This window comes from Rattus rattus, chromosome 11 (assembly GCF_011064425.1).
Source record: "Rattus rattus isolate New Zealand chromosome 11, Rrattus_CSIRO_v1, whole genome shotgun sequence".
NCBI classification, from domain to species: domain Eukaryota; kingdom Metazoa; phylum Chordata; class Mammalia; order Rodentia; family Muridae; genus Rattus; species Rattus rattus.
This window is the reverse complement of record NC_046164.1, coordinates 2,711,060-2,720,902: the sequence shown is the minus strand read 5'-3', so window position 1 is coordinate 2,720,902 and position 9,843 is coordinate 2,711,060. Positions and strand designations below refer to the sequence as shown.

The following is a 9,843-nucleotide window of genomic DNA, read 5'->3' as shown; positions in this document are numbered from 1 at the left end:
TTGATTTCATCCTGATGAGGAATATATTCCTGAGATAGCCAGGTCCCTCGGTGGCAAATACATCATAGCAGTTGAGTTCTTTCTGACCCCATCACATGTTGCTTCTCACTCTCTGTGTCAGTACATGGAAGACTGGCCTTCAACGTGAACTTTGGAGAAGACACTAAAAACACTGCCTTTGATAATTCTTTTCTTTCACTATTTTATCTTTTACTTTCCATATTTTCTTTCTCTACTTCGGCAATCCCACTTCAGCCATCATTTGTTTGACACGCATGTCATTTACAAACTGCCAGGGTACTTAGAAAATGCCCAGGTAATTACATATCTGAGGGACTAACGGACTCTTGCCTTCTCTTCTTCCCTCTCCCTGGCTAAGTGGCTAGATTACAATCTTAAAGCTAGCCCCAAGGTTTATTCTCTTATTTGGTCACTTCCTTATGACTAAAACTCCAAGGTCCAACTATCCATACATCAAGGCCCAGCAATCAAAATTCCTTATTTAGTTATAGTTGCTAACCTGCCCAATCAGGACTTACCAACTCACCCTTGCACAGACTTTCTCCTTTTCTCCTTAAAAACCACTGGAGCAGACACACCTGCTGTCTATATTTGCCTATCCAGAGGCAGACCTCTCCCTGTTCCCTTCTTGTTCCTCCAAGGGTAATCTCCTTTGTGCTGAGAATTTGATGTCCGATGTATTCTGTGCTGACTCTGAGGTCCTTTATCAACATCTCCACTTGGATTTCCATGCTCCCTAGTGCACATGTCTTTCATCACTTATACTTTTTAAAGAGATTTACTTTTATTTTATGTTTACGGGTGTTTTGTCTCCAAGTATCTATCCGAAGGAAGTACATTTGCATGCAGTGCCCATGGAAGCCAGAAGAGGGCATCAAATCCCCTGGAACTGGGGTTATAGGTGGTTATGAGCCAACATGTAGGAGCTGGGAAGCAAATCTGAGAACTTTGCCGGAGCAGCAAGTAATGTAAACCAATTAGCCAACTCCTTAGCCGCTCACAATTAAAAAAATTAAAATATATTATTTCCTTTTCTTCCTCCAACCCCTCTGTTTACCTCCCCCATCTTCCTTTCAAATTCACAGCCACTGGCCTTTTTTTTTTTTGTTTCTCTCTCTCTCTCTCTCTCTCTCTCTCTCTCTCTCTCTCTCTCTCTCTCTCTCTCTCTCTCTCTCTCTCTCTCTCTCCTCTCTCTCAATAAATAATCTGCTCAAGTCCCCTATAATGTCTGCATATGGTTTAATGCTGGCCACTTGTTACTGAGCAGCCAATTAGGAGAATCTTCACTGGGAAGGCTATTTTCTGCCTATCTCAACATTCCTCAGTTACCCATGGTTTCTTTCTCTAGTGTTGGAGGCTCCCCCCCCTCCAAATTAGTACATTAGCCTGCTGCTGGTGTCATCCTTGTTTAGGTCTTGTGTAGGCAACTATGATGAGAAGTGATGAGTATAGCTTTACTCACATTTCTGGTCTTACAGCAGACATCACATGTTTTTTATTGGATTTTTTTATTTACATTTCAAATGTTATCCCCCTTCCCAGTTTCCCATCCATAACCCTCTTATCCCATCTCCTTTCCCCCTGCTTCTATGAGGGTGTTCCCCCACACCCACCCCTTTCTGCCTCCCTGCCCTGAGGTTCCCCTACACTGAGTCATCAAGCCTTGGCAGGACCAAGAACTTCTTCTCCCACTGGTGCCCAACAAGGCCGTCCTCTGCTACAGATGCAGCTGGAGCCATGGGTTTGTCCATGTGTACTCTTTGGATGGTAGTTTAGTCCCTGGGAACTCTGGTTGGTTGGTATTGTTGTTCTTATAAGGTTGCAAGTCCCTTCAGCTCCTTCAATCCTTTCTCTAACTAGAAGGGGGAACCGACATCACATTCTTATTGTACTATTTACTCTACCTACATCTTCTGTTTGGCTATAAGCTACTTGAAAGTAATACTTTTGTGTCATATTTGGTTTTGCAGCAATGACTCCATTCAGATTCCAAAAGTTAACGATCAGGCTGAACACAGGTTATCTTGGTTAATGTTGGCTCTAAGTTTTGAAAATTAGTATTGGAACATTGATTGAAATTCATTTTTTACCTTTAAGACAGTCAATTCAATCATTTAATCAACAGATTATATCATTGTTGAACCAATACACTTTGCCTTTAAGAGCTATTGTAACATCCTGGCCTCTAGACTCAAAAACATGATTCTTCAGCTCTTGAATATATTTTATGGTTATCTTTATAATGTTTAATTAATAATAAAGTTATTCATGCTTGCTAGATCAATAGCTTTCTGTTTGTGTCTCCCTTATGTTCTTGTGTCACTCCAGACAGCATTTGTTTGACATGTGTGTTATACAAACTGATGGCATGCTTTAGAAATTATGCCCTGATAATCATAAATCTTGTATATAATTACATACCTACATTATATATCTACAGAGAACACATAATGCCAATTATGTATTTTATAAGTAGATGACTGCATACCTGTGGGAAATGGGTAAAGAAGCTGACTGATAGTTTGAAGAGAGTAGAGCGAGGAGATGCTGCATCCTGAGGTGAGCTCTCCACTCAGACCTCAGGAGCTCGTGCTTTGCCTAACCTTAACACATAGTGTGGCTACTCTGAGGGTCAGGATTTAACTTCCCAGTTCTCTAGTTCTTCTAGGGAAGGCTAGGTTGCATATTGAAAAACAATAACTTCATACAATTCTTAAATAAATGGATGAAACTAGGAAATATCATCCAGCGGTACCTCAATCACAAAAGAACACACATGGTATGCACTCACTGATAAGTGTTTATTAGTCCAAAAGCTCAGAATATCTAAGATACAATTCACAGACCACATGAAGCTCAAGAAGGACAGCCAAAGTGTGGATGCTTCAGACCTTCTTAGAAAGGGGAACAAAATACAGGAGGAAATATGGAGACAAAGTGTGGAGCAAAGGCTGAAGGACAGGCCATCTAGACACTGACACACATGGGGATCCATCCCACATGCAGTCATCAAACCCAATCACTATTGGGGATGCCAAGAAGTGCATTCTGACAAGAGTTAGACATGGGCGTCTCCTGAGAGGCTCTACCAGAGCATGACAAATACAGAGGCGGATGCTCTCAGCCAACCATTGGACAGGGTCCCCAATGGAGGTGTTGGAGAAAGGACTGAAGGAGCTGAAGGGGTTTGTAACCCATAGGAAAGACAACAATATCAACCAACCAGACCCCCCCAGAGCTTCCAGGGATGAAACCACCAACCAAAGAGTACCCATGGCTCCAGTCACATATGTAGCATAGGATGGGCCTTGTTGGTCATCAATGGTAGGAAAGCCCTTTGGTTCTGTGCAATTCAATGCCCCAGTGTAGGGGAATGCCAGGGTGGGGAGACAGGAGTGGGTGAGTGGGTGGGAGAGCACCCTCATAGTAGCAGTGGGAGGGGGAGGGGATAGAGGGTTTCCAAAGGAGAAACTGAGAAAGGGGATAACATTTGGAATGTAAACTTAAAAAATATTCAGTAAAAGAAAAGAAGAAGAAAAAAGAAAATATGTGGAAATATAAAAGTCTGTTTCTTTTCACAGGGTAAAGAAGGTCAGTGAGATAAGGTGTGTGCATAACTCCTAAACTGGAATGTGACCTGGGACAGCACAGTTCTCATCTGTGACTGCCGGGTGGCCGTTACACACATGACTCTGTTGGCTCCTGAGTCAGGGCTGCAGGAATCTAATTCAAAAGGGATTTCTGCAGGGACATCAGCTGAGACACTCTTTGCTCTGCTTGGGGCTTGTGTGCCGTATTCCTAATCACCGTGTCAAAGGACCGTTGTTTCGAAAGTTACGTAACTTTCTACAGTTCTACCCTTAAAGACTCCCTTCACATAAAAAAAATTCTTTTATACACAAACATAGTGTATTATAGCACAAATACAGCAGCGCTACAATCTCCTTGTGTATAGGTCATTCTTCCTTCTAGATTGTACTTAGTTAGTCACCATACACAAAATATACTTTTATCCTAATTTCTTGACTTGGTTGTTGTACACTAGTGAATAAATAGTTCTCAGAGAGAACTAACAAACCTTCCCCAGATTTGATCTCTCTCAAGCCTGGGCTTGGTGATTCTTATAGGTGGGTGATCAAGTCTGCCATGGGGCCACCACACCTCAGATCCAGACGGGCAAAGCACCTCCTGAAACTTGTAGATTAGATGACTGTTCTGGGCAATGCCTCCTTTTGGAGTCCAGAGTAACCTTCCTCTGCTCCCAACCGTTATCTCTCATCTTCCCTACCATGTTTTCCCACCTGCTGTTATCAGGACTTTCTAACTACAACATAGGGGGGGCCAGGCTGACATTTCCTAGAGACATTCAAATGTTATGTGGAAGCTCATGTTGGACTGAGAGAGTGTGCAATATATCTTCTGGGAATCAGTTTCGGGTGCAAAATCATTCTTGGGCTTTGTTCATTTGAATAATTATTTTTTAATGAATGCATACACTTCAGAGCCTCGTGATTTGCTTTGCGAAATAATTGAGTATATATATCATCCTAGATTCAAGAAAATGATACTTTTATTTCAGTAACTGAAAAAAGGCAGTATTTTTCCATGAAACTACTCTAATGTAATTGTCCTTATTCCATATGAATTTATTTTGAACCTTGGACAAGAACATCTCATTAACACTAAGATATATTACTCCTACTATTATATATGTATATATAATATTATATATGTACATTTAATATTAGAAGTCATAGAAGTAGAAGTCATATATATACATATATATGTATATACATGTACATATATATATATATATATATATATGCACTTATTGTATCTTTCTGCCCAGAGAGATGACCACACAGGAGCTCTCATTCATTCATATTTCTGCTTGTGTTCACAGCACCCAAAGGAACAAAATAAAGCAATCAGCCAAAGAATTGAATAGAAGCACTCGACACTCATAAATGCATAAAGTTACTTTATTTTAAGTATACATTTAATTTTGAAAAATATAAATGCTAAAATATCTCATCTTCTTCATCTCTTAATTCCATAAAAGTCACAATAGAAAGCTTCATAAAACTGTAAAATACTATGTTATAGGAATTTTAGGTTTCATATTGGAAAAAAAATTATTAGTAATATATTGAAATGTTTTCTGTTCTTTATCATTTTGTTCCACCATGTTGATCCTACTTCATTTAAAATAAAAAGATGCATCATTTCTCCAAAGTTAATAAAGACTTAAGAGAATAAAAATAAGACTACCTGAAAGTGTGTACTGATTGTGAAACGTAATGTGTACGGATATGTTCCAGCCGTGAACTTGGCTGCAAGGAGGCGACTCTGCAGTCGATGCACATTGTAGGCCTGGGACAAAGTTACTTCAGGTTCTAAGGATTCACTGGGTGACTTTAGCCCTGAGTTTCAGTATTTGCCTAGGAAACAGAATTCAGGATTCTTGTGTGTATCCACAGAGCACAATGAAATGAGCCAGGAATAAGATAGATCCAAATCTCTGGTCGAAACACAGCCCGCCCCATTCACATATATTACAGAAGGGTTTTCAGTTGGGCTACCAGGAAGCTCCATTAAGTCATCATCGGAAAACTCCCCAAGGCTGTCTTCTGTCTCCAGTCTCACTTCGTACCAACTGGGCTTCGTGCTCGTGCTGTGAGTGCAGATGGAAAAATATCACAGAACATAAGGGAGAAAATCTCAGGTCCTTGCACCAAAATTGTGAAGTGGTATGAAAAAAAAAAAATTGAAGAAAACTTTGTCCCATTCCTGGTCAACGCCAACCTCTGTAATATAACTCGTATGGTTCTGTTTTTAAAGATTCTCAGCAGTCAATACATTTCAAGTACTTTAACACAGTTAAAAATAAAAGAAACAAAAACATGGAAGACAATCATTTGCTATATTAAACAGCAACACGTAACTGACAAAGGATTTACTCTGTGTGTATTGTTATATGTGCCCCAAATGCACATAAGCCAGATTACTGACAACAAACAGCCCTTTCTCTTAGGTGGGGGAGAAGAAGGAAGGTCAGGTTTATGTCTTCTCAAACGAGTACTTCCTAGCCCCACCCCTAGACTTTCTCAGGAGAGGCTGAAACAACACTGCCTCTGACATACAAAACGATTAGTAGTTTCTGCACGCAGTAGGAAAGGACCAGCATCTCCCAGGGTTTCTGCCAACTGGAGGCCTCGATGCTTCGACAAGCAGGCTCAGCCTGCACATCTCCTCTCTCCCAGCCAGTTTGCACTACCACAGAACTCCTGGACGAGAACTCTGAGTCTTTGCTTCGAGAAACACTCATCCCCGATTCACATCCAGGGAGGAAGGAAGGTAGAAAGACATTATAAAGAATTCGTTGCTTCATTTGTGTCCAGTTTACTAAAAACCAAACCACTATGAAATCTGTTTGGTTGCTGGCCAATAAGCGAATTCAGCCCGATTCAGATACGACGGTGCATCCATAGAGATTTGGGGTTCTGCTTGTTAGTGTGGGTGCTATGGCGGTAATGAGAGCACTTGCTGTTAACTATTCCTGCGGCAAATGTAAGGTATGGCTTTATGTTCATTCTGTGAATACTAACCATCCACCCCAGTCACAGACTGGGGAACATTCGTCAGGTGAGATAACTTTAAGATCTACTCAAGAACTAATGAGTTACTCCAGGGGCTCTCTAAGTAAGAGGAGGACCATGAGTCCCTACATAAACTTGATTCATAATTAGAAAAAAATATATATATATATGGACTGCATTTATGATGCATGCTTTTAAATATTTTACTGATGTGTCTATCGCAGAAAAGGTAAGATTTCCTTACATGGTTTAAGAGAATGCCAGATAATGCACAACACCCATTTTAAGGATAGCCCTCAAGACAAATGTGATGTAAAAATGTATCATTCGAGGGGTTACCAAATAGCATATGATTTGATGCTATCATTGAACAACAACGACAACAACAACAAAAATCTTGGGGTCATTCATGCCTAGTTTCTCTAAAATCTAAAGTTTCAGGATGACCAAATGCCATAAAAGTTACATCTAACAGGATAATAAAACTCTTATCAAATTTTCAGGAGAGCAGGACTATATTTTAGTTCACGTAAGAAGGTGGGAGTCCTTAAGAACCAACCACAGAACCAGTGAGAGTAAGTGGTTCCCTTCTGCTCCTCTAACTCTCCCAGCAATCTCTCCCAGTGAATATATATCACAACTGTTGCTACACAAATCCAAAAGTGTGGATTCCCCATCCAAATTATCATCTCAATATATAATCAGTATATAATAGAACTTACTAAAAATACTGCAATCAAATGCCACACTCAATTTGCCTAAGAAAGGTCTAATTTTCAACTCGGTCTATTGAAGCACATAGATACACACACATACACGTATTCTGAGTGGTCCAATAACCCTATCCTAAGAGTGCATGTAAGTGAGCACTTTAAACTTTCTTTGCAGATCTATGTACATTCCTACACCATGTTACAGGTATGTGACAGGGCTGTTAATATTCTTATGGCTTCCATATTGTAGATCCGGACTGTTGTATCTGTGGTGCTGACTGGCATCTGAGGAATAAGCTATGCTTGCCTGAACTTACACAATGTATTTCTTGGCCCCTAATAGAGTTCTCATGAGTGGTTTTGGATTTTATAAAAATGGACACAAGAAGCATGACAGCTTTGCCCTCTGGCTACTGTCACTCCATCTGGCTTTGCACAGGTGTGCAACAACCACACACAGAGTTTTTACACAAACACACAAATTATTAAAATGAGGAAATCCCTACCAATACTTTGTAGGATGTTCGATGTGTAACACACCAGCATCTGCTCCCAGCATGACCACCCCCACAGCAGAAGTTATCCCTCCTGCACACAGTTCTGTCTCCTCCCCAGATTCCTTCACAAAACAGCTACATTTATTTTGAAAAAAAAGGGGGGGGGGCGGGGACAATCTGACAACCCAACAGATTCTTAGAAACATGGTGTTTCATTTTTCTTTTAATTTGTTCTAGCCTTCTGGCTTACCCTCGAGTGGTGTGTGTGTGTGTGTGTGTGTGTGTGTGTGTGTGTGTGTGTGTGTGTGTGCATGTGCGTGCGTACTCATGTGCACACACGTGTGTAAAAATCACATTATATACAATACATTTTTTTACAGAAAGCCTGGCAGCTACAGGTAAGAGGTAGAACTACTCAAAACTATGTTTCCTGCTGCAGGAAAAAAATTCATTTTCTTTACAGTAATTAAAAAAAAGTTTAAAAAATTGACAAAAAATAAGTTGCAGGTTAGGCCCCATAATTTAAACAAAAAAATCTAGGAAGAAAAATATTCTTCGATGTACTCAACAGATAAGTTCATTAAAGGGTTAAAAAAGTTGCATAGGAAAAGGGACATTCCAGCACTTGCTACAAGATGGCAAAGGTTTCTCTACAGGGAGCAAAGTACCTTTAGTGTTTTTTGCTTTTGATAACTCTAAAATCAGGGTTGGCGAGCAAGGGCAAGTTGGTAGCAGCACTTTTCCAGTCTTGGGGACTCTGTAAGCAGGAAGGGACTCTGTCTGGAGGTCAAGGGCTACTCTACCAGACAGAGCCAAGCCAGTAAGCACAGCTCCAAGCTTAGGTCATAAGTTCCTTCAATAGTTTCATAAAAGGTGGTACAAAAATTCTTAACACATTTGATCTCTGCTTGACAAGAGCGGTTTCTGTGTTTGTCTCCTGTGACAGAGGGATTTACATGTCAGAGGACACATCTGAATGCATGAATTCAAGAATGTGACCCTCAAATGCTTTTTTTTTTTAAAGAAAAGGGACACTATTGTCTTGATTTTTACCTATGCAAGAGAGAAGCAGAGAGAGTGACTGTATTATTCAGTCAGTGACCAAACAAAAGTTTTTAAAATACATAGACAAAAAAAAAAAAATTAGAACAGTTAACAACAGAACTGTCAGTTTTGAGAATGACAAACAGGTTACAACGTGGTTTCTGTTCCCTTGTTCCTCCAAAGATAATCGTTGTCTTCAGACTCAAGTTCTATTCTAATTTGAGGCACGACTTTCACTGGAGATCTTGGAGGACTGAAACAAGACAGAAAGAGAAACAGAAAGGAATGAAACATGGAGTAAATACACTTTTCATGACCATCTCTGAAAAGCTTAGGCACTGGGCACATTGAAAATGTGTCACTCTGTTCCATCTAATGCCTAACCCTTCCACAGGGATTTTTTTTTCTTTTTTTCCGGAGCTGGGGACCGAACCCAGGGCCTTGCGCGTTCTAGGCAAGCACTCTACCACTGACCTAAATCCCCAACCCCCACAGGGATTTTTTAAATGAATGCAAGTAGGAAAATGAAAGTAAATTCCAGCAAAAAAAAAAAAAAAAGCCCGAGATTTCATATACTAAAAAAGTCCCAAAATAAACAAAATGAAACTACCATGTGGATAATATTGTTAAAAAGAAAGGGCTAAGACCGGTACCCCCAGACATACACAGTCCGGTTTTCTGGGACTCAGACAGGACTTGTCTTTTTCAGACCCTTGTTAGAGAGAAAGAAAATACTGAAGAAAGCTACCAGGAAACTCCACTTACCCTGCACGACAATAAAAATCACAAGATCCTACTCATTAACTTAATGGCACTGAAACTTTTCATTATTCGTAAGAGTAAAGCTCAGCTGTTTTCAAATGCTTTCCATCAGCAAAGCCTGGGGTGAGTGCTGGGTTATTTATTTAAGTCCCAGAGAAGAGAACAAGGGATTCTGCCCATACTGCCCGCAACCCCCCATCCCAGCTC

At 40.3% G+C, this 9,843-nt stretch overlaps 1 protein-coding gene across 1 annotated transcript in view; it reads right to left on the bottom strand.

The window, feature by feature from the left end:
- Positions 1–4,985: 4,985 nt before the first annotated feature.
- Slc4a4 (solute carrier family 4 member 4) overlaps positions 4,986–9,843 on the bottom strand; it is a 331,652-nt gene continuing 326,794 nt past the window's right edge. Inside the window, exon 27 of the mRNA XM_032916131.1 lies at positions 4,986–9,127. The gene's annotated coding sequence lies outside the window, so the exon portion shown is untranslated. The remainder of the gene's footprint in view (positions 9,128–9,843) is intronic.